The sequence below is a fragment of the Hyperoodon ampullatus genome (assembly GCF_949752795.1).
Source record: "Hyperoodon ampullatus genome assembly, chromosome: 3".
Classification (NCBI taxonomy): Eukaryota; Metazoa; Chordata; class Mammalia; order Artiodactyla; family Ziphiidae; genus Hyperoodon; species Hyperoodon ampullatus.
Window position 1 is genome coordinate 75,677,808 of NC_136916.1, and position 25,347 is coordinate 75,703,154.

Here is a 25,347-nt window from a genome sequence, read left to right on the forward strand (position 1 = left end):
AATTTGTTGCCTTTAGGCAACACTAAAAGAAGTGCTAAAGCATTTCCTAAAGAGGAGGAAATATGGAAATGTAAGAAGAAATAAAGATAAATGGGAAATGTAAATATGTAGGTAAATCTAAATGAATATTGACTACACAGAATAATAATGATTTAAAATGCATGAGGAACAGATACATAAAACAAGTGAAGTAATGGAATTGAAATTGGTAAAGTTCTAGCATTACCTGGGAAATGATCCAAGTACTGATTTGTTTAAACACTAACATATCAAGGATGTTTGTTGTAATCACTGTGTAACCATTAAAGGAAAATAAAAGATGTAACTACCAAGATAAGGGAGAAGGAACTGGAAAATAATTTTAAAATGCTTTATTAGTTCAAAAAGTTGAAAGAAGGGCATATAAAATAATGTAGAACAGGTATGACAAGTAATAGATAGTAACAAAAACCCTAAATATATCAGCACTTATATGAAATGTAAATTAACTAAATCAATTAAAAAACAAAACATCTCAAACTGAATAAATAAAACAAATAAATACCTTGTGTACAGGACACAAAAGAACTGAAAGTACAGACACTAATAAAAAGGAATATGGCATAATTATATAAGACAAAATAGACTTTGAGGCAAGAGGCATTCTTTGAGATAATGAGGGGCATTTTATAATGATAAAATATCAGTCAACCAGAAAGATTTAATATTTCTCAATTTGTATGCACCCAATAATATAGCATCAAAACATATAAAGCAAAAAATGCAGAAAAACTAGATAAATTCACAACCATATTGGCTGATTTTAACATGTTCTCCATAGCTGATGGATCAAACAAAGGTAATTAACATATGTAAAATCTGAGAAAGGTTTACCAACTGTGCATGCAACTTCAGAATTCACATTATTTTTAGGAGTACATAGAATATTTAGCAAAATTGACCATATACTGGGGTGTAAATAAAATCTTAACAAAATACCAGGTATTAAAATTATACAGTACGTTACTGGAAAACCACTAAATGTTTGGAAATTAAACAGTATATGTCTAAATAATCCATGAACAAAGATTCAATCACAATGAAAAATTTTAATAATTTTAATTAAAATGAAAATATGGCACACTAAAATGTCAATTAAAAGCATGCTTAAAAGAATAAGTTTATATACCAGAAAAGAAAATATGCTGAAAATTAATCATCTATTGATTTTCTTGATTGTACCCATAGCAGGAAGTTAAAAAGAATATCAAGTTAAACCCAAAGAAAGAAGAAAGGGGATAATAATAATCCTGATAGCAGACATTAGTCACACATAGAACAAATGTAAAATAGAAAAAAAATTACAAAGCTCAAAGTCAGTTCTTTGAAAAACTAAACCCTTAGTAAGAATGATTAAGAGAGAGAAGACACATAATACCAATATCAGGAATACAAAAGAAATTACTACAGATCCAACAGATATTTAAATCAAATAATGAGAAGACATTGTGAACGATTTTATTTTAATAAATTTTAACATATAAGTGAAATGAGAATTTTCCTAGAAAAACACAACTTACCCAAATGGAAACAAGAAGAAAATTTCTAAAATCTAAATAGTTCTGTATTAGGTAAATTGAAACTGTAATTAACAAAATTCCCACCAAGAAATCTCCAGGCCAATTGACTTCACTGGTAAATTCTTCCAGATATTTAAAGAAGAAATAACACCAATTTTATACAAATATCTCCAGAAAATTCAAAAAACAAAACAGAGAGCCCATGTGTTTTGTTTTATGAGCCTAGTATTTCCTTAAGACCAAAACATGACATGAACATTTATAAGAAAGGAAAATTAAGGACCAATCTCAAGCACATATATACAAAAAATTTAAATAAAATCTTGTTAAAAAGACAATATGTTGCTTTGAATTTGGGTCTATTACAGGAATGTAAGATTCATTTAACTTTGGAAAATCAATCAATGTATTTTATCACATTGACAGAATGAAGGAGCAAGATGATATGATGATCTTAACAGGTACAGAGTCAACATTTAAAATCTATTACCTGTTGCTGATAAGGCTCAGCAAATAAGAAATAGCAAATGATCTCCTTAAACTGATAATTAACAACTCAAAAAATCCATAGCAAAAATTATACTTTATGATGCAATTTAGATGACATTTCCATAAAGCTTAGAAAGAGGACAAGATTTACTATAATCATTTCCATTCATTTTTGTAGTAGTTATCCTAGCCAGTACATCAAGGCAAGAAAAAATAAACAAAATAAACAAAAAGTACAGACTAAAATGGAAAAAATAAAGTAACATTATTTCCAGACCACATTGATTTTGGAGTAGAGAAATACAGAGGAATTTACAAATAAACTATTGCAATTAAGAAATGAATTTAACAAGGTCACTGGATAAAAGTTCAAAGTACAAAAATCAATGATATTTCAATATATCAACAACAAATACTTAGAAAATAACATTTAAAATGATACCAATTATGAGAAAATCCCAAAACACCAGATATGTGAGAATTAATCTAACAAAAGATGTGCATGACTTAGACACTATAAAACATTATTGTAAACAAGAAGACATGAATAAAGACAGGGCTATTCCATTGTTATGGGCTGAATTGTATCCCCTCCCCAACTCATATGTTGAAGTCCTAACCCCCAGTACCTCAGAATATGACATTATTTGGAAAGAGGGCCTTTTCAGTGGTTGTTAAAATGAGGTCATTAGGGTGGGCCCTAATCCAGTATGACTAGTGTCCCTATAAAATGAGTAAATTTGGGTACAAATGCATACAGAAGAAAGACCATATGAAGATACAGGGAGAAGATTGGCCATCTATAAGCCAAGGAGGAGGCCTAAATCAACCCTGCCAACACCCAATCTTGGACTTCTAGACTCCAGATTAATGAGAAAATTAATTTCTGTTGTTTAAGTCACCCAGTCTGTGGTATTTTGTTATGTCAGCCTTAGCAAACCAATACCCTGCCAACACCTGATCTTGGATTTCTAGACTCCAGATTAATGAGAAAATAAATTTCTGTTGTTTAAGTCACCCAGTCTATGGTATTTTGTTATGTCAGCCTTAGTAAATCAATACATCCATATTTGTAGAATAGACCACTCAATATTGTAAAGATGTCAGTTATCTCCAATTTAATCTATAGATTCAATGAATCTGATATTGTTTCAGTCTAAATATACATCTCTGCTATTCTCTCCAAGCTGTCCTATTCTTTCCTTTCATGGCATTCAGCCAAATATCTCTGTATTTGATGTAGTAGGGGATGCCACACACTGGGTGGTTTAAACAACAGACATTTATTTCTCACAGTCTCAGAAGTTAAGTCCAAGATCATGTTACTGGCCCATTGGGTTCCTGGTGAGAGCTGTTCCTGGTTTGCAGGTAGCCACATCCTCACTGTGTCCTCAGTTAGCACAGAAAGAGAAAGAGCTCTGTTGTCTCTTCTTAAAAGGGCACTAATCCTATTGGATTAAGGTTCCACCCTTATGACCTCATTTAACCTTAATTACTTCCTTACTCCAAATATCGTCACACTGGAGGTTAAGCTTCAACATATGAATTTTGGAGGGACACAACTCAGTCCATAGCAATACCTTTTCTCCAATCCAGCAAGTGCCTCTGACCTACAGCTTTGTGAAGGGGTCAAGCCTTCCAGGAAGCTCATGCAGGTAGTTGAGTAAGCAATGGAAGTTCCCTCAAATCATTCAACCTCATGGCTTTGCTTCAATTAGTTGTCTGTAAGTCAAAACTTCATGAATATGTTTATGTAGGGATTAAAGAGATCTGAGGATGAGGAGAAAGCCCCTCAGGGGTTTAAGTATGTGAAGAACTGGGGGGACTTCTGGAGAAAGAGCCCACAACATGGGAAGCAAGAGTGGAGATGCATAAGGCTGATGGACTCAGGACACAGTAGAGGGTAGATAGGCAGGGAGAAGGGGATCTGAGCTGGGGAGACTCCTTCAGCATTTTGGGGGTGGGGGCTGTCATGAAGAGAGAGAGAAAGCTGAAGGAGGGAAGGTTTACTCAGTTTCTAAAACCCTAGGAGCAGAGGCGTGCTTGGCTGGTGGTGCATGTCCCAGAGAGAGATCAGGGCCATCTCCTAACTTGGACTCAGTGTCAGCCTGAGGCTGCTGCTTGGAGGCATCTCTTATCTGTCCTGGTGCCCTCAGGAAGTGCCAATACAGGACCCATCACAGCAAGTAGCCTGAGGAAGTCTGGAAGCCTAGTTCACCTCTGCAGAGATGCCTCCTGGGCACCCTGAGAACTGGCTGGGCAGGGATCAGAAGTTTCTATGTGTCCTGAAGTAGCAGCTGGGGAAGAGGCCAGAAAGCGCTCTAGTCTCTGCGACCCCATTCATGCCCTAGGTAGCTGTGGTCGCTTCTGGGTGGGGATTACAGACACAAACACACCACAGTGGTTTTCTTTTCTGCATTACTTTGGCCTAGAGAGATAGGCCCTGTGATGGCAGAATTGTCATGGTTATAGTGTTAAGCAATAGCTGTCCCTGCAACATTTTCCTGGTTTTATTTTCCTTTAGTGCAGTTGGTGAGATTAAGCCTGCTCACATATGAGCATAAGTGAGTAAAAAGTCAGTGCGGGATTCTGGAGCTCCTCTGTGTCCTCTGCAATGGCAGAGGACAGAACCATCGGTATCATTAGCATCATATGAGCATCATAGAGTTTACCTAAGCAAATGCTTTCTCTCCCTTTCCCAGGGCCTGCCAACTAGGCACCCAGGGAAGCCTGGATGGTGAGGGACTGATCTCGCCACTTCCAGGGATTATGTTGGAGAGACTCAGCGATGCCATTGGTTCCTGGTGGTGTCTTTCTGTCTTTGTCTCCGGAGGGAAGGAGGTTGTTGTTTAAAGATAAAATCAGAAAATCATAGCTTTATAGATGAATATAGTGGAGGGCTGCAGTGGGAGTTGGCTGGCTCCACGAGAACCCAGGAGGGAAACGTCCCCCAGCTCCAGGCTTGGGCTTCCCCTTAATCAGGCAGCCCCAGCACAGGTCCTGGAAGGTCACAGCCCAGTGACTGCTGTAGACTTATTGACCGGTCCCTGCAGCACCTGTCTGCCCCCATCATTGAGCCCTGAGCTCGACCAGTAGGGATTTTGTGTCCACTATCGTTCATCTTTGTTTTCTTAGGGCCCAGTGTGGTACCTGGCATATAGGAGACATTTATTAAATATTTGCAGAATAAGTGAATAACAAAAATATTCCATTGTTCACAGAACTCACTGTGGTCCCCAAGTTAGATAAATAAATGAATAAATAAATAAATTCATTCTTTCCTTCACTCATTCATTTAATCATTTAATGAATATTTATTCTGGAGATAGTTAATATTGGCACCTAGCACAGTGTCTTGCAGATGCAAGACACGCAATAAATATCTCTTAAATTATATTGTAAACTTATTTGCTTGAAAAATCCAAATATAGCCTGAAATACAGTCTCCTTTCTGCATGTGTGTATATATAAATATTCTTCCTGCTTCCCATCTATACACACACACACACACACACACACACTTTTTTGAATCATTCCTTTGAAATGGGGTAACGTCTCCAGAAAAATCTTATTTAAAAAAAGCAAATTCAAATTTAGAAATTCAGTTTGATGAAAGGCCTACCATGTACTGATTTGTGCTGAGAATGGGATGGAGCTATAAGTGTTCGTGGTGGACATCTTCTCCAAGTGTGGGCCACAGAGAGACTATATTTGATCGTGGGGATGGGGGCCACAATGGTCCAGAGAAGGAGGCAAACCCCTTCCTTGCTGAGGATAGCACAGAACCCTGAACACCCAGGAGAGACAGATGGCAAGGGAAACCTGGCACCTCAAAACTACAGAGTGTGGAAAGCTGGAGAGAACCTTTGAGTGCCTTGTAGTTTCTTGTCAAACCCACGCTCTGGCTCATGGAAAAGGGCTGTTTCCTCCCTTTGGCTCGGCGCTGGCCCCAGAAGTGGTCTGGTGGGGGCATGGGAGGAGGTAAGCAAGCAGGCCGGCCGGGGGTGCTAAGACCCCAGGGACTGGTCATTTGTAGGAGTCGAGGGAGATGGGGTGTCCAAAGTCAAAGATAACTGGGGTTTCAGAGCTGCATGACCAGAAAGACAGTGGGTCCCTTTACAGAGGTGGAGAGGCCAAGAGGATGGACGGAAGCGGGTTAGGGAGGAGGGATGGCTGTTCTGCTGTGAACACCAAGTGTGCAGCGGCCACAGGAGGGCGTGGCAGGGTGTGTAGGAGGAAAGTGAAGGAGGGTCAGGACTGAGATTAGACTGGGGATCTTCTCAGAGAGGTGAAGGCTGAAGCACAGGAGTAAATGAGGTCACTGAAGAAAGAGGGTCAGAGCAGAAAAGGCATTTGGAGGAGCTGAGAGCGCGTTTGGGAGCCAGGCAAGTCTGGGGATGACAGCCTCTGCTCTGAGCTCCGTGTTCTTGAGTGAGTCCTTAAGCGCTGAGGGCTTCCTCAGTTTCCACATCTGCAAAATCAAATAATGAAGGAAAATCACTTAGCACAGTGCCTGGTACCTAGAAATGCCTCAATGTTTGCTGTCATTATTAGGGGGCCAGAGAAAGAAGAGGAAAAAAATAAAAATATGGAGACAAATCAGTTACACTGATAATGTCTTTGTGATTTAAAAAAATAGAAAAGAAAATGGTGCAAGTGCTAGAATTTTACTGGAAAATGTTTTTACCTACAGCTGAATCCTCCAAAGCCAGGCAAGATGTCTCTAAAACTGTTTCCCTCCTAGGAAATGAACGTGTTGGGCTCTGACTCTGACACCAGTAATCAGCAGAAAAGGGAATAATCCAGCATTTCCAGTCAACACGTCCCCATCAGGGACCTGGAGACTGACCATCTCAGTGCACTTTGGAGCTTCAATTGATCCCACAGCCTCTTGGTGCCCACAGGTCTCCAGGGCAGCCCAGGAGAGGCCCTTCCCAGCTACCACTCAGCTGCTGGGTCCAGGTGGAGTGGCTTCAGGTGCCATACCAGTGCTTGGGCACAGCCACTAATTTAGGAATCCTGTGTGTCCTCCTTCTCATTTAATACATTATTAAAATTAAGGGGAAAAAGAAAACATCTCTTCATAGCAGCCTTATACCCATTGGCTATTAGTTTTATGATTTGCTCAGCTATTGGGTTCAAATCTCCCAAATGTTTTGGCTCTTGTACCAAAGTCTATTTCAGGGCAACTGTGCCTTGCTTTGTCCCATCAAGTTCTAGCCAAAGGTACCACTGGGAAATGGACTGAACAACCTCTGGGACACTTTCTTCTTCTTTTTTAAAAAATTTATTTGTTTTATTTATTTATTTTTGGCTCTGTTGGGTCTTTGTTGCTGCGTGCAGGCTTTCTCTAGTTGTGGCGAGTGGGGACTACTCTTCGTTGCAGTGCAGGGGCTTCTCACTGCGGTGGCTTGTCCTGTTGTGGAGCACAGGCTCTAGGCGCACGGGCTTCAGTAGTTGTGGCTCGTGGGCTCTAGAGTGCAGGCTCAGTAGGTGTGGTGCACGGGCTTAGATGCTCCGCAGCATGTGGGATCTTCCCGGACCAGGGCTTGAACCTGTGTCCCCTGCATTGGGGGGCGGATTCTTAACCACTGCACCACCAGGGAAGCCCCAACCTCTGGGACACTTTCAATCCACATTATGGACAGTTTTTAGAGGTGAAAGCTGGAAAAAAAGCCCTGAAAGTATAGGAAGAATAAAATCAGATTTTAATTGAACTGCTGCGATGTACTGGTAAGGCTAGTTAAGCATATAATTAATTGTTGTAACCATAGCAACAGGATTAGCTGGAAATATTAGGGCAGCGCCAGGGGTTCAATGAGAGACTCTTAAAAAGACAAGTGGTGGAGATTGCAGAAAATAATTCATTCTCCTCCAGCAGTTCTCCAAAGGGCCTCATACTCTTTAGCAACCTCAAATAAATCTATTTAATAATATTTTGTTAGATTCGTGCAGCTTTTCTTATCCCAAAGGACCCTGAGGTGCTTCATAAGCCATGAATATAAATATAGATTTGGAATAATGTATTGGGCCAGATTTCCCTAGCACTTAAACAACTCTCTGGTGGTTTGTTCTGCACCTTTGGAAGCCCCATTACCTTCAAGATACATGGAAGCAGTCATTTACTAAGTGGAATCCCCATAGGCCTGGGGCCTGAAGCACCAACAGAGTGTAAACTCAGGTAGGGGCAGAGAAGGCTCCAGAGATAGTACTTTTATTTATTTATACACTACCTCATTCCAAAAAGGCCTCAAGGGGGCTTACAAAATACACAGGGTACATCAGGATAAAATAAACACAGGAGGAAATCCAAAGCAGGGGCAAATTATAGTAGGAAAGAAACAGATATTTGGAAATGTTAGCACAGGAAATGCACACAGCAATCTCCTACAGAAGTAGGTAAAATTTTCCATTGTTCCTCCTACTGACGGAAACAATGAGGAAAACAGAATCCACTTCCAGAAATAGATGCTTGGTGCTGAGACCTCACAGAAATCTTCTCTTTGCCTTTAAGAATCTACTCTTTGGTGTAAAGACTCTTCAGCCCCTCTGCTGTGAGGAGGTAAAATGGGTCCTTGTAAAGACCCACTTCCTCAAAGAAACCGCTTACTCTTCCATTCAGCTGACAACTATTGATTGATCATCTAAGTTTGTTCCAGGCATCTGCCCTTATAGGGAAGAACAATCCAGCTTTTGATGGGTTCTGGTATTCTGACTTGATCTACAGTTAAAGTTTAGTCTTTGGAGCAGAGGTAGCAATTGGTGGCCCACGGGACAGACATAGCCCACAAACACATTTTGTCCTGCCCATTGGGGAGCTTTGCTTTCAAGTCCAGATTTCTAGTTTCTCTTGAAAAGTTGGAAGACCTGTGACACTGGTCCACCATCCCACTGCTTCTGAGCAGAGCAGAGGCTGACCCCCTTGGACGGGACAACACTCCCCAGTGCCCACCAGTCCCCACCATGTGCAATGCCATACAACTTATGTCATGAGCTATGTCATAGCGTCTGCTCTCTCTTATGTTACCTGCCTAATTTCTCTAGGAGTTTAAGTTTTTAATCTCTGATCTAGAGTCTTGTCCACCAAATGCTCATGCTGTTTCTCCCTGTAGAATCTGGAATAAGAATGAGAGAGCCAAAGGGTTTATCCTTGGGTATTTCCAGGCCACTGTTCCTCAAGTGTCTTCTATCGGGACCCCAATCAGGGCTTTTGCTCCAGCTGTGCCTCTCAGGTAGCTGGTGCTCCCAAGCCTTCTGTGCTTATCTAAATCTCACTCACCCTCCAGGCTCAGTTCAAGAGTCTTCCCTGAAGCTTTTTCCAAGTCTTCTAGTTCACTGATCCTCCCACTGGATGACATCTGGACTTTTCAAGGGGGTGGGAATAGTTTTCTCAAGCCATCAGCCTTCATACCTGTGCTTTCTTCAAGGTGGTCTGCCTGTGAAAGTGTGTATCATGCTGCTTCTCCTACTTCCCCTCACAATCACCTTCTCCCACCCTTCACCCACCTCAAATCCTACAATCCTTTAGGTTCAGCATCTAAAAAAGGTGCTCTGGGGCACCAAGCAAGGTAAACTTTGAACATTGGTGTTGAGAAAGCAAATGTCTGGGCAACACATCCTTTTGCAAGCAGGTGGATTCTAGTTCCTTGCTTTCAGCAATATTGAAGAAAGATCTCCTTGAGTGGAGAGTTGGTATTTAAACCAACTTTAATTAAAATTAAAATAATTAAATTAAAATTAAAATTAAAAAAAAATTTAAAAATTAAAATTAATTAAAATTAAAATAATTTTTGAAGATGGATTACCATGTGACTTTGGCATATCTCAGATGGCATTCTTAAAAATAAGCAACTATTTTTAATAAGCAACTACTTACTATAACAGTATTCCTTTCATTCCTATCTACTTATTTATGTAAATGACATTTATTCAGTAGTTATATTTATCAAAATTAAAAATAGGAATATAAGTGATGTCATATCCTATCTCCTTCTAGCAATATGCAATGATCACCCATGAATACATGAAAAAGTTGAAAAAGACCTCATGTATCTCATTAAATGTACATCTCCAATACAAATCTTATGAGGAATATTTACCTATCAATTATGTAGTATTAATAACAGTAATGATAAGCCCACTGAGAAGAAGTAAAATCCTGTCAGTTTTGTGGAGTGCAAATAGGAGTTCAAGGAGAAAAAGGAAGGATGTGAAATTTCTGACTGTTAAAGAGGAACTTGTCTGTATATTTTTAAAATGGATGTTAGAAGTATCTAATCATGATAGTATCTAGATTCCACTGGATACATTTAAAATGAAGAGACCGTTCTATTTTTGGAAATCAGTATTTATATTATATGTTCTTTGTAACTCTTCAGACTTACAATGACACATTTTGGAAGTCAAATTATAAATGTGCCACTGAATATGTAGTTTTTCAGAGCTTTCTGTAGAGAGTTGCCAAACAAAAAGATTTAAAAACCACTGTTTTAGTAAGTATTTTTTCTCCTTGTAACTTGATTTTTCATCACACTGTTAGGTACTCTGTATCTTTGATTTACTACTTCGTGACTTAATCTCTGGCTTCCAGAGAGCCTTAGAGTTCCACGGATCACCACTTAATCAGGGTTTATCAAGCATCTACTCTGTGTGTAGGACAACAGGTCATATTTAAATATAGCATGTAATTTTTTCCATGGAAGAATATTTATTTAAGTGAAGATGACAAAAAAGAGCAAAGTATCAGTAAAAACTATATTTAAAAGACAGGTGAGGGCTTCCCTGGTGGCGCAGTGGTTGAGAGTTCACCTGCCGATGCAGGGGACACGGGTTCGTGCCCTGGTCTGGGAAGATCCCACATGCCGCGGAGCGGCTGGGCCCGTGAGCCATGGCCGCTGAGCCTGCGCGTCCAGAGGCTGTGCTCCACAACGGGAGAGGCCACAACAGTGAGAGGCCCGCGTACCGCAAAAAAAAAAAAAAAAAAAAAAGACAGGTGAATATCTCATATTTGGAGGTCATTTCTATAATACTTCAACAAGTCAGAGCATAAACAACTCCCCCCCACACCCCGCCAACAGCAAATAAATAAATAAATAAGCATATAAATAAATAAATAAATAAATTCTGACCAGATCAGGTTGAAAATATAGATGAAAATCCAAAGGGGTAAAATAACAAAAATCAAGGCTTTATTCAGAGCTTATTTACTCAGAATTTTAAAATAATATTAATGAGCTGTGGCTCTGTTGTCACAGTCAGATAAAATTAGAAGTGGAGGATGGTAGAGGAGACAAGCAATTAATGCTTTCTCTCTGGAGGGAGTGTGAAGTGTCTTCTTTTTTTTAAAATTTATTTATTTATTTTTGGCTGTGTTGGGTCTTTGTTTCTGTGCGAGGGCTTTCTCTGGTTGCAGCAAGCGGGGGCCACTCTTCATCGCGGTGCGTGGGCCTCTCACTATCGCGGCCTCTCTTATTGCGGAGCACATGCTCCAGAAGCGCAGTCTCAGTAGTTATGGCTCATGGGCCTAGTTGCTCCACGGCATGTGGGATCTTCCCAGACCAGGGCTCAAATCCGTGTCCCCTGCATTGGCAGGCAGATTCTCAACCACTGCGCCACCAGAGAAGCCCTGAAGTGTCTTCTTAACAGTGGAAGGAGATGGACTTAGGAAAGAAGTTAAAGACAAAGCATTTGGGGCTGCATGACTTAAGGCTGCATGCCACATTAGTGTCACATGGAGCAGAACAACCTAATTAGAATTAGCATTCATCAAAATAAATTCACAAGATTTTGTTTGCTTTCCTTACCAAGGCAGAAAAGTGTGAAAATGATTTTAGAAAGATTTCCCTCAAATTTTTTAAAAATTTGAAATTAAAATCGGGATTAAAGATAGAAGGTAAATTCTAACTGGAAAATTCTGGTAAAGGAACTCATCATTCCGCATGATCACAAGGCTCATTTCCCACATAATTCCCAGGTAAACAAGGTAGCTTAGGCTAAAGGTTCTTCCACCCTCATCTGGCCCAGGCCTGAACTGCCACCACACTGTCTTGCAAGGTGACTGGTGGTATGTTTTTTGTTTTGTTTTTTTTTTTTTTTGCGGTACGCGGGCCTCGCACTGCTGTGGCCTCTCCCGTTGCGGAGCACAGGCTCCGGACACGCAGGCTCAGCGGCCATGGCTCACGGGCTCAGCCACTCCGCGGCATGTGGGATCTTCCCAGACCAGGGCACGAACCCGTGTCCCCTGAATCGGCAGGCGGACTCTCAACCACTGCGCCACCAGGGAAGCCCTGGTGGTATGTTTTGAAAGCACCTTGCTACTAGCTGCAATGGCTGAATAAATGAAGTGGGCTGTTCTTGGCAGGACATAGGCTCTATAGGCTGTATCTGCATAAGGAGGCCCTCTTGCAAGTTCTGAACTCAGATCTCAGCCTGCAAGGAGATCGTAGCTTGATTTCTGTGAGTGGTAATGAGTTCACTGACCTTCTTGAGCAATTGCCTGAGGACAGACAGGTCATTTAGCTCAGAGTTACAGCAGAAGGGATTTTCCAGAGAGGCAAGGAAGTAGGGAGATAAGCATCTCTGCAACTAAACTAAAAGGAAAGTGCTATATCATATGAAAATGCAAAATACAAATAAAGTTACTAAAAATCATTACAAAACTCTTGACTTTTCAATGTATGGTCTCTACCAGTCATTTTTTTTCTTTATGTACTCAGTATCTACATAGTTACTTCGTGTGTGTGTGTGTGTGTGTGTGTGTGTGTGTGTAGGATGCATATGACAACTCTTCTATCTGTTTAGCAACACATGTGGACATTTTTCCATGTCATTAAATATTCTTCTATACCATGGTTTTGGATGGTCATATAGTATACCAATGTAATCATGTATCAGAACTTGCTTAACCAAGCTCCTCTTCTGGTTGTTCTCTTTTTTTTTTTTTTTTTTGCGGTATGCAGGCCTCTCACTGCTGTGGCCTCTCCCGTTGCGGAGCACAGGCTCCGGACGCACAGGCTCAGCAGCCATGGCTCACGGGCCCAGCCGTTCCACGGCATGTGGGATCCTCCCGGACCAGGGCACGAACCTGTGTCCCCTGCATCGGCAGGCGGACTCTCAACCACTGCGCCACCAGGGAAACCCCTGTTCTCTTTTTAATGGTGTTAATTTTATTGCTATGACAAACAATTCAGTGGTAAAGGACTTGCGCTGATGAGTAAGAGGGAGTTTTATTCTTGTTCCTGTTCCTGACTGTCTAGACCTTTGCAATGCGTGAACTGTCTTCAATCATTTGTGGGGTGGAGTTTCTTATTCTGGTGATCCCCAAAGAATGGCCAGTTCTGTCCCTACTCTTCTGTTAAGATTGGAGGTAAAGAGAATTTGAGATTTAGGAAATGAGACTAAACAGATTCCCAGTTCCCTCTAAGAATCTGAACTGACAGCAGCTCTGCGAAAGTTCAAGTCATGTTATCTAAGAGGTCACAACATTTAACAGGGTGGTTTGACAATCTCAGAGGTAAAAAAGAAATTAAGAAATTGGAAAGAAGAAATAAACTGGGTGCTGGGCTCAAAGAGGCTCTATTAATCCTTCACTCCATGCCAAAAAATATGCCCAAGAGGCTCTCCATACCAATGCCAAATGATGACTTAATGTCCCTGAGCTGGAGCAGCCCAGGGCTGTTGTTGAGTGTTGGGAGAGGAGGCTGGGGTAGGAAGGGAGGGGGAAGATTTGCCACAATCTTGACGTTGGTTACAGGAGGGCTACCTTGATTTCCCATCACCACAGATACTCCTCCAAATGTTAAGTGTGAACCAGTCTCAGAGGCAGGGCAGAAGAGAGCTCTGTAATCTGCTGCTCCCGAATTTTTAGTGCTATCATCAAATCTTTGCAGCTGATGCTCACATTGTAATACTGTGCCTGGGAAGAGACGGTTCGTTTCAAACTCCAGTTACATGCATCCTGCAATAATATGTCCAGCTCTCTGGAAGGGGAACTGTAGTAGATCCATGAGCGAGGAGTCAGACTTTTTTGGAAAATTTGTGCCCTGAATTAGTCCATGCAGTAGTATGCTGGTAAATGTTTAATAATAGGCTCCAAAACAAAAAAATACTGATATGAAGCATTTGCCTATTTCCATGGTATAAATACTCTCACTGTGGCCAATTTTAAGCAATCATTTGTGATGTCATGGATGTAGAGCTGGGAAGAGTTGCACACAGTTGGCTTTTAATAGCTGGTGTGAGCTTTGTCTAGTTCATCCAGATATGGAGTGGGTGGGGAGAAATGTGTTAGGGTTCTCTATCTTTGCCATCAGTTCCTGAGGAAATCTCCCCACCTCCACTTCAGCACTGCACCAGCCACACCTGACCATTCTTGGTGCAGACCTTTTGTCAGGGATGTCCACTATTGTCCCTTATTTCTTAAGCTCGACTTCAGAAGGGAGCCCTGCCTTCAGTTCCCCACTCCCCCTCAGCTTGCCCCACTCACACTTTCCTAACCCCTGGGAACGTGACCACAACAGAGCAGTGTGTTGAACACCCTCTGGCTGCTCCTCATTCCGCCCCCATTGCCTAAAGGGAAACTGAAACTTCATCTCTCTTAAAACTTGCATCTCATTTCTGTAAGACCAACTGAGCCCAGCTGCTTCTATTCCCAAGTTATTTCAAGATCATGAACTCACAGCCCCTGCCCTTTAAATTCCTTTATTCTGTCTCCATGACTAATTATAAAACTAATTATTCTCCAAGGGTCAGCTGTCTTTTGGATACCTCCTCTGTCTCTCCCAGGATAAAATTAAAGCCTCCGCCATCTCCCATACTCCTATAGAATTGTGGAGCTATCTCATCTTTTGAATGTACAGAATGGGATTTCAATTTTATTTGCTTATAAGTCTGTTTCCATTTCCAAGCTGTGTGCTCCAAAAGGCAGAGACCAGTCATCTCTATCTTCAGCTCTCAGGGCAGTGTCTGGCATGTGGTCAGCCCTCCATACATATTTGTCAAAGACATTAGTGAATCAATGAATGAAGAAAATTCTAGAGTCATCAGAAAACAGGATGTTTGTAAGAACACTTTTGGCCTTAGGTTACTGAAGATATAATTCAAAATGGTTTAAGTATTATTGACAAAAAAGTTCAAAGGTGGGGCAGTTCCAGGGGTTGGTCCAGTCAGGGTCTCAGCAGTGTTCTGAAGGAGTCCATCGTCCTCCTCTGCCATCCTTTGCATATTGATTTTTGTGAAAAGGTAGCAAGAGAGCTATATATGGCAGCAAGAAGGTTGCAGCAGCTCCAGGCATCACATCCATATATAACAAGGTCCAAAGATTAGAAAAAAGACTCTCTTTCTTGTATGTCAAAGGAAATTTCCCCAGAAATTCTTTTCCTCTTTCCCCCATAAGCAGATTTCCCCTCATGTGGTAAGGGAAAGGAAATGTAATGATTGACTTGGACTAATGAAAAAGTTCTCTTGAAGTTCATGGCCAGCCAGGGTTCTGGAAGTGGGATGGGGACGGCTATCTGGTAGGCAACCAACAGCTGCCACACATACAGTCAACAGAAGTAAGGTATTGAACTGTGGTCCACATGACCAAGCTGTGTGCATCCCACATATATGAGGATGGTTGAACATTAGAAAATCTGATGTAATTTATGACACTAATTGTAAGAGGAAAAAAATAATCATCTTAATAGATTCTGAAAAAGCTTGGGATAAAATTCAACACCTATTCATGATTTTTAATAAGATTTAGTAAATTTAATGAAAGGAACATGCAAAACATAGAGCAAACATGTTTAATGATGAAACCTATAGATTTCAGAAACATATGCCCAGAATCACTGTTTCTGTGCAAAACTGTTCTACAGATCATAGATCAGGATAAGAAAAAGAAATAATTGTATGAGTTTGAAAGAAAAAAAAAACTATTATTATTTACAGAGGACATGATTATCTCCATAAAAACTTAAGAGACTCTTCAGACAAGTTATTAGTATTAATGAGGGTTTAGAAATATCACTGGAAAGGATATCAGTTTTTATAAAATCAGTCACCATGGTACATATCAGCAACAACAAAATATGCTCCTCTAAAAAAAATTTATAATAACAAAATATATAGGTTTCCTAGGAATAAATTTAATAAGAGCTAAGAATGATATTTATGGAGAAAATATAAATCATTGCTAAAATATATTTTAATAGAGTCAAATCAATGAGACAGATAGATTATATTTATGCATAGAGAAACCCAAAATCATGAAAATTTTTACTCTCTCCCAAATAATCTAAAAATCCAGTGTAACTTCAAACAACATATGAGAAGATTATACAAAAATTGCAAGGCCAACAAATAATAGCTCTTTTTTGAAGAAAATTTTGAAGAGAACTAGGGCAGAGAGGTCATGTTTGCCCAGAAAACAAGACTTATTTTGAAACTATGGTAATTTGACCAGTGTGCTATTAGCAAAAGATCAGATATATAGACCAATGGAAGAAATAAATGACCCCATAAACTATCTAATGCTTAAACAGAAACAATATATGAGAGGATTGTATTGTAGATCAGTATCAAAAGAACAGTCTACCTAACAAATGCTTTTGGAACAACTGGTTATCTATTAAGGAAAGAAATGAAATTTATCTTTATCTCACACCATATGTAAAAATCAACCCTAAGGAGAATAAAGACATAAAATATGAGAATATTAATTAATCATTTATTTATTTATTTATTTATTTATTTATTTGCGGTACATGGGCCTCTCACTGTTGTGGCCTCTCCCGTTGCGGAGCACAGGTTCTGGACACGCAGGCTCAGCAGCCATGGCTCACGGGCCCAGCCACTCCATGGCATGTGGAATCTTCCCGGACCGGGCACGAACCCACATCCCCTGCATTGGCAGGAGGACTCTCAACAACTGCGCCACCAGGGAAACCCATAATTTTTCTTTTTTATGAAAACATTTAATAAAACATCTTTGTGATTTTTGTGGTAGGGCAGTACATGCAAAGTACATACATACAAAGAGGACAAACATAAAGACAACTTGATTAAAATGATAGAAACTCTGTGTTTCAAATATGGAAAGGAAGAAAAGTGGGGGGAGAAAACCACTTTTAAAAGCTTGATTAAAATTAAAACTTGACTAAATTAAAACTTGATAAAAACTTGATTAACTCTTGACTAAATTAAAAACTTGATTAAAATCAAGTTGATAAATTCAACTTGATTAAAATGATAGAAACTCTGTGTTTCAAATATGGAAAGGAAAAAAAGTGGGGGGAGAAAACCATAGACAAGGATAAGATGTAAAGATGTTTGCAATATGTATACACAAAACATATAAAGAACATTTGAAATTTGATGATAAGAAGACAAATAATCCTACTAGAGAAATAAGCAAATGATATAAACAGATAATTTTAGAAGAAAATACTCAAATGACCCATTAAGAAAAAATATTCAACCACAACATAATCAGGAAATGCAAAGCTAAAAGGCAGTCAGATTGGCATCAGATTGGCAAAAATTGAAAACTGAAAATACTAAGTGTTGGTGAGAATATGGAGAAAGAGGAAGTCATACTTTGCAGGTACAGAGGAAAATGTGTACAACCAATTTGGACAGCAGTTTAGCCACATACAATAAAGATGAAAATGAGCATACCCTGTGACCCAGCAATTCTATTTCTAGGAAATGTGTCAAAGAAAATCTCACATATGTGCCCAAGGAGACACAGAGAATATAGAAAGTGTTAAGAATGCATGAAAGTCGGGGCTTCCCTGGTGGCGCAGTGGTTGAGAGTCCGCCTGCCGATGCAGGGGACACGGGTTCATGCCCCGGTCCGGGAAGATCCCACATGCTGCGGAGCAGCTGGACCCGTGAGCCATGGCCGCTGAGCCTGTGAGTCTGGAGCCTGTGCTCCACAACGGGAGAGGCCACAACAGTGAGAGGCCCGCATACCGCAAAAAAAAAAAAAAAAAAAAAAAAAAAAAGAATGCATGAAAGTATTCAATGATAGAATGATAGAATGGAATGCAAGAACATGCATATCAGCTTCATATATAATAGTAAAAAATTAGAAACATCTTAAGTATTAACAAGAGGATGGTGCATTACACTGAATTATATTTGTGTAGTGAAATACTATACAACAGTGACAATAAATGACCTGGAATTATATGCATCAACATGGAAGATTCTTTTTTTTTTTTCCTTTGAGGGTGAATTTATTTAAAAAAAAATTTAAATTAAAGTTGATTTACAATATTGTGTTAGTTTCAGCAAAGTGATTCACATATACATATAATAGGTTCATTTGTACTATTTTTTAGATTTCACATATAACTGATATAATATGGTATTTGTCTTTGTCTGACTTACATCGCTTAGTATGATAATCTCAAGGTTCATTGAACAGGGATGATTCTTGTATGCATATTGTTGAGTGAAAAGAGTTTCAGAAGAATACATTGTGAACAATGTCATCGTTGCACTGTTTAAGTAATGTGTAATTGTGTAAAATGATACTCAGTATTGCTTAGTTGTACAGGATTTTGGTAAAAGTATAAGACATGCCCAAGTATGATGGACATCCCCAAGAGTGAATGGGATGGGGAACACAGACTGATTCAAGTATGTTTGCACAGTTCTATTTTTTAAGCTGGGAGATGGATATGCTTGTATTTATTATATTATTTTCTCCATAGTTTTATATGTCAGAAATATTTCACAATATATTTCTCACAGATCAAAAGAAAGAGGTAGCTCTCTAGTGACCATAAAGAAACACTGGCAAGTTGATGAACATCCTTTCTGACATGTGTATCATCTAGAAGCTCATGGGAAGTGTCTTCCCATGACCTGAGAAGAAAGTACCACTCTAACATCCTGTGCTATATGGAGCATCGCTCACAGATCCAAAAGAAGGCTGATCTCAACATTCAAAAATTAATTTGAATGATGTGCTTTGGAGCACATTTTTTTTTAAATTGTAAGTTAGTTAAATGCTTCTGCAAAAATTAGAAATGCTTTCTGAGGAAGACGATTCTCTCCCTGCATCATGAGTCACTCAGTTCTGCCTGAATTATTAGGAAATGCAGGCCAAAGCCTTGCTCAAAGGTTTTTGTCAATTGTTACCCAGTAAGTGTGGTTCCTCCCTTTATTTCTCAAGTCTTCTGGATCATCTGATCTTATTTGATTGTGGAGCATGAGTTTTCTTGTTTTAACCTCAACTAGTTCTGCAATCCAACTCAAAGTAGTAGACTTGGAAAATGAGACTTTTAGCTGGGGAGAACCAAGGGCTGCCCTTGGGAGGTCAGATGCCCCAGTGCAGTTTTCTCAACCTCTTGATGCTGTTTGCAGTTGGCTGTGAAAGGATGGCTTTGGAATTGGCCTGGGGGGTCAGTGAGAGCTAGACCAATCCTTCCTGAGAAGGGCTGCTCAGCCAGACTTGTGGGGGAGGACAGCCCCCAGACCGTGGGCTTAGAGACCGACCCTGCCATGTGCTATCTAGGCTGATTCACTTAACCTCCCTGAGCCTCTGATTCTTCATCTGAAAAACAGTGTGTTTTGAAAATTAAATTATGCAGTATCTGATAAATCAGCACACATGAAAGATGTTCTCTGAGATCACTAGCCCGATGAAAACTCCCAGGCCCACTGAAACGGATCTGACTCTCTTCTGAGAATGCAAAAATGATCCTTTATAATTCAGTCCTTAAGGCATTAGTATAAATGAACTTGTAGGTTTGCTTAAATATCTCTGGAAAAAAGAGGGCAATCTATGAATGAGAAGCTTCAATTACAGCACTCTATCCCTAAGTGTGGTATGTTCATGGTTCGTGAGAAAGTTTTCAGTGGTGCAATTTTATATGCTGAATTTAATGACATTTGGTTTTCCTTGGACTCATCTTTATAGTTGCCTTCTGGTGCGGAATGAATGGAAACATTCAGCCTGGCACACAGTAGGTCCTCAGTAGGTGGAGGTACTGTTATTACTGCTCTTTTCTCTAATCAACACTGCTCCTTGTGGGAGCGTTGCCACATCAAAAGCACTAGAGTTCTGCACTGGCAACTGGGGAATCCATGCCATTGGGTTGTAGGAGGGAGGGGAAGACTACAGGCAATCAGGCACTCAATCCATCACTTGTTTCCACCAATTTCCTAAGAGCTGTGAAAAATAAGACCAATCACCTTCTCTTGAAAAAGTATATGTGGTGAAGTAATAAATTCTGGATTGCATGATGGGAGACCCAAGGTGGAGATGGATTTCCCATGCAATAGCCCAGGCAAGCTGGTAGGATTCCTGTGTTTGGCTGTCCTAGGGGGATCTGTGAGGTCTCTAAGGTCCATTGCTGAGTCTTCAGAGCTTACCTGTATGTCCCAAACAGCCTCAGCCCCCTCCATCATGCTTTCTTGTACTGTGTCAAGTTAGTATGATTATCAATTGCTTTCACATTAACAACAGATTCACAGCCTCTTGATGGATGATGTAATCTCACCATGCACTGTACATTTTCAGCACAGAATGATGCTGTTCTCTTTTATCTTCTGTATCCAGCAGGGGATGACTCAGTCAGAAAGAAATTTCGCTTTACACATCGTTAGACTACGCTTTGGGCTTTCCCCAACAGAGGAGAACAATGGAATCTTGGCTCCCAAGCTTTGTCATTCACCTGCATATTTCCCTATAAAATGGGGCTGGGCCCTGTGAAATGGGTGGGCTGGTGTTGTAACAGTTGTAGGACCAGCTTCTCGGCTGTGAGTCTACATAGTGCCTGGTAGTTAGAGGAAGGGAGCCTGATTTAAATAACTAGTGCAGCAAACTTTAATTCTAATTATTCTTCTCTGGCGGCAAATTCTGAAATCCAGAAGCACCCTGTGCATGTACTTTTTTTTTTGACAAATGTAAGAGCTTGCATTTATGTAAAAAAGAGTGGATGATATCTCCCCTCTCTTTCTATATTTATTTTTCAAAATTTATATTCTGATATACAACAATGTATATTTGGGGAAGTAAGGTCAAGATTATTTATTATATTTTAGGAAGAACTTCTAAGATGACTGAACTTTCTTCAGTCTTTCTTAATGAGGGGTCAGCAATCTTTTTCAAGGGAGGGTCTATTTTTTTAAGATGTCTGTTGACCAGAGAGAGAGCCATACAGGAGGAAATAGGGGGGAAAGGGATGCATTAAGTGCTTTCTGGCTGCTGGGCAGACCCAGTTGCTGTACCATGCTGGCTTATGGAGGAGTCTGAAGCCAAAGTTTCAAGCCTTCATCTGTGGTACAGCTGCTTAAGAATGAGGACTAAAATTTTGTATGTGACCAATTTCTTCTCTCAAGACTGTCTGATTTTCATTTTGCCTCTAATAGTTCTACTGAAAGAAAATCCCTTAAATATCTCAACTGAAACAATGCTTATTGGAAGGGAAATCCTTCCTGGGTCAGCAAAGTTGGAGTCCTGATGGTGGAGGTTTTGTGGGCTCTCAGGAACTCCCCAGCCCATTCCTCTCTGCTTCCTTCACAGCTACCTCTCTCTGAGCCCAGCTGGGACAAGGTACTCAGCTCTGGGGGTGAGGTCACATGTCAGTCTAGAACCCTTGACCCCAGAGACCTCTGTCATTTCTTTCTCTGGGTGAGTTTCTGAGTTTCTGCAGAGCTAGAAGACTGCCATTTGTAATGACCCTGAGGGCTATATCGGTCTCCTATATAAGAATGTTATGAAGCAATGAAGGACTTTGGAGTCGGCTGCTGGCTGCTATTGAGGCAACAGGAAAAGTCAGTACATGGCCTCTATCATTGAAAGCTTGAGTTTGGTATCACATGTGATGGGGAGAGAAAAGAAAACCATGAGTGGAACAGAGTATCTTTATCATTTTAACTTTTAATAAGGCCTCTGCAGTACTTACAATATCAGATGGACTTTTCATCATCACAAACATTTAGTATGGCAGATTGCAACCTCTAAGGGTGTGAGTGTCTGTGTGTGTGTGTGTGTGTGTTAAACATTGTCCTGATTTCCCACGCTTTTGTTTCATGAGTAATTTCCTGTTAAACATTTATGATGGGGAAAACAGTTTTTCAGAAAGTTAAACATAGAATTACCATATTACCCAGCAATTCACTATTTGGAAATAACCAGAAGAATTGAAAGCAAGGTTTTGAACTGTTATTTGTACACCCTCGAAAAGGTATTGCACACAGTAATGCTACTATTATTCATAGCAACATTATTCACAATAGCCGAAAGGTGGAAACAACCCAAATGCACATCAACAGATGAATATATAAACAAAATGTGTTTATCTACAAAGGAATATTGAGCCATAAAGTGGAATGAAGTACTGATACATGCTACAAAAGAATGAATCTGAAAAACATTATGATAGGTGAAAGATTTTAGACATAAAGGGTCACATATTATATGATTCCATTTATATGAAGTATCAAGAATAGGAAAATCTATAGAGACAGGAAGTATATTAATAATTGCCAGAGGCTGGGTAAAGGGAGAAATGGGGAATGACTCCTTTTTTTTAGTCTATAAATATCAGAGATTTACTATTTTTTTTACATATATATATAAATCCTTTTTTATATTCTTTTCCATTATGGTTTATCTCAGGATAGTGAATAGAGTTCCCTGTGCTATACAGTAGGACCTTGTTGTTTATCAATCCTATATGTAATAGTTTGCATTTACTAACCCCAACCTCCCACTCCATCCCTCCCCCATCCCCCTCCCCCTTGGCAACCACAAGTCTGTTCTCTATGTCTGTGACTCTGTTTCCTTTTCATAGATAGGTTCATTTATGTCATACCTTAGATTCCAAATATAAGTGATATCATATGGTATTTGTCTTTCTATTTCTGACTTACTTCACTTAGTATGATAATAAAAATATGCTTTGCACAGGGGTCATGCTAATCTTCTCTGTGTAGTTCCAATTTTAGTATAAGTGCTGCTGAAGTAAGCATGGGAATGACTACTTAATGCGCATAGGGTTTCCCTTTGGGAAACAAATGTTTTGAAACTAGATAGAGGTCATTTTTGCACAACATTGGGAGTATCCTAAATGCCACTGAATTGTATACTTTAAAATAGTTAATTTTATGTTATCTGAATTTGATCTCAGTTTAAAAAATCAATGGTGGGATTTCAAGAATCCAAGAGCAAAGCTTTAAAAACAGGTGAGAAGAATACATTTCTTAAATGCTATACACGCACATAGAGACACGTACAGATGTAGATACAGAAGTCCCAATACAGGGACTGTTATATATTGGCCAGGTATGATGGTTAATTTTATGTGTCAACTTGATTGGGCCAGGGGATGCTCAGATATTTGGTTAAACATTAATCTGGGTATTTCTGTGAAAGTGTTTCCCATGAAATGAATGTTTAAATCAGTAGATTACTTAAAGCAGATTTCCTCCCTGATGTGGGTGGGCCTCAACCAATCAGTCGAAGGTCTGAATAGAACAAAAAGGCTGATTGTCCTGAGTAAGAGACAATTTCTTCTGCCTGACTGCATTCAAGCTGGGACCTTGACCTTCACTTGCCCTCAGACTAGAAATACTTAATCTACTCTCCTGAGTCACCATCTTGCTGACTCACTCTATAGATCTTGGGACTTCTCAGTCTCCATAAATGCATGAGCCAATTCCATATAATACATCTCTTTATATTAGTATCTCTATCTACCTATCTATCTATAATTTACCTTCTTATCTATCTCTCCTATTGGTTCTCTGGAACCAATACAGAGAACCCTAATATACCAATTTACCAAGTTTCTGACACAATTATTCCTCTTTTCATTTTCTTTCTGAGCTTTCTTTCTGTTAACCTTTTAATCCTTTCTATATAATGCCCTATTGTCTACATGACTTTACTTCAAGTAGTCTCACACTTAATGGCAAACAAAATTGCTTATCCAACCTGAGATTAAAATTTTATCAGAAAATAAAGCTAAAAACTCCACTGTTATTTTGACTGAAAGTTAATTTTAGCAAGTGTGAAAATGTCACCAAATTATGTTTCTGTGTCTTTTTCTTCATAAGAGAAAAGGTGTTGTTTAGTTGTGTCTTTTCTCATATGCTAGCTTTATAACGAAATGTCCAGGTTCCCCTCCAATCACACTGGCCATTGGTATGTTATGAAACAGTTTATGACTCTCATTAACTTTGATGGTTATAATTAAATGAAGTTGTGGAATAATCCAGGGCCGGCCCTCTGGAGTGTTCCTAATTCAGTTTCCATAGACATTCACGAGATGATGAGTGTAGCTAAGCCAGAGTCCATGATACTGTGATTTAAATATCTATTGTCTGAAAATAAAAATCTTTCCCTAAAGAAAAAAATAAAAGGCCAGACATCGATAAAATTCAATATGGAGAGATCATTGTGTATTAGCACAGTGACATAGTGGACAAAGCTTCAGAGAAGAGGTGGTGCTTCATCTGGGTGTTGACCTAATTTAGTGGGGAAGGAAAGGTAAGAGGCAACTATTGAGCCCTTACAATGAGCTCTCATTAACTCTCACAAAAGCCTTGTAAAGAACATAGCATTACCCCATTGTAGAGATGAGTAAACCCATGGTTTTGTCCCTGTAAACTTTGTGGCAGAAAGCAGATGTCTCAGCTATGAGAACTGAAGCTGTGCATTTATGAGAGTCCTAGACATGTCTGGATGATGAGGGGTGTAGAACCACCAGGCATTGTCTGCTGGACAGTGGACAAGAATTACAGGAGTGTCTCATTGCGTCCATCCCTCCAAGAGTCTTGCACTGGCATCCCATCATCTTATGCCCGATTCAAGGAAGACAGTGCTGCAAAAGAAGTGAGAAAAAACAGAAAGGGCCAAGTCACTGAGCCCTCCAGAAGACAATTCAGTGAGTAAGGAAGTATTCTTGGAAGGGACAACAATGTGGCACCCAGGTGTGAAGGTAAGAGATGGAGGAGTGGGTGCAGTGTGTTAGCTTCATAGAAACAGCATCAAGCATTCCCTAGGGATGTTGAAGCAGGAGTGGAAAGTGTCAGTTGTTAGACAAAGAAGTCTCTCTGGAGCAGAGGGGAGGTATTTTCCAGAGATGCTGAGAATTCTGAGAAGAGGGGTCAGGAAAAGTGCAAGTTTAGGGCCTGCCTTAGTGAGTGGGGGCTGAGTCAGATACCTGGTGCTACCACCATCATGACCCTGAGTTTACCTCTGCCTATAGTGGCCTGGAAAACACACAATGGTAGGTATACCATTCTTTGTGTGAGGTTCTCAACTTTGTGAAATGGAAGCACAATTAGATTCTAA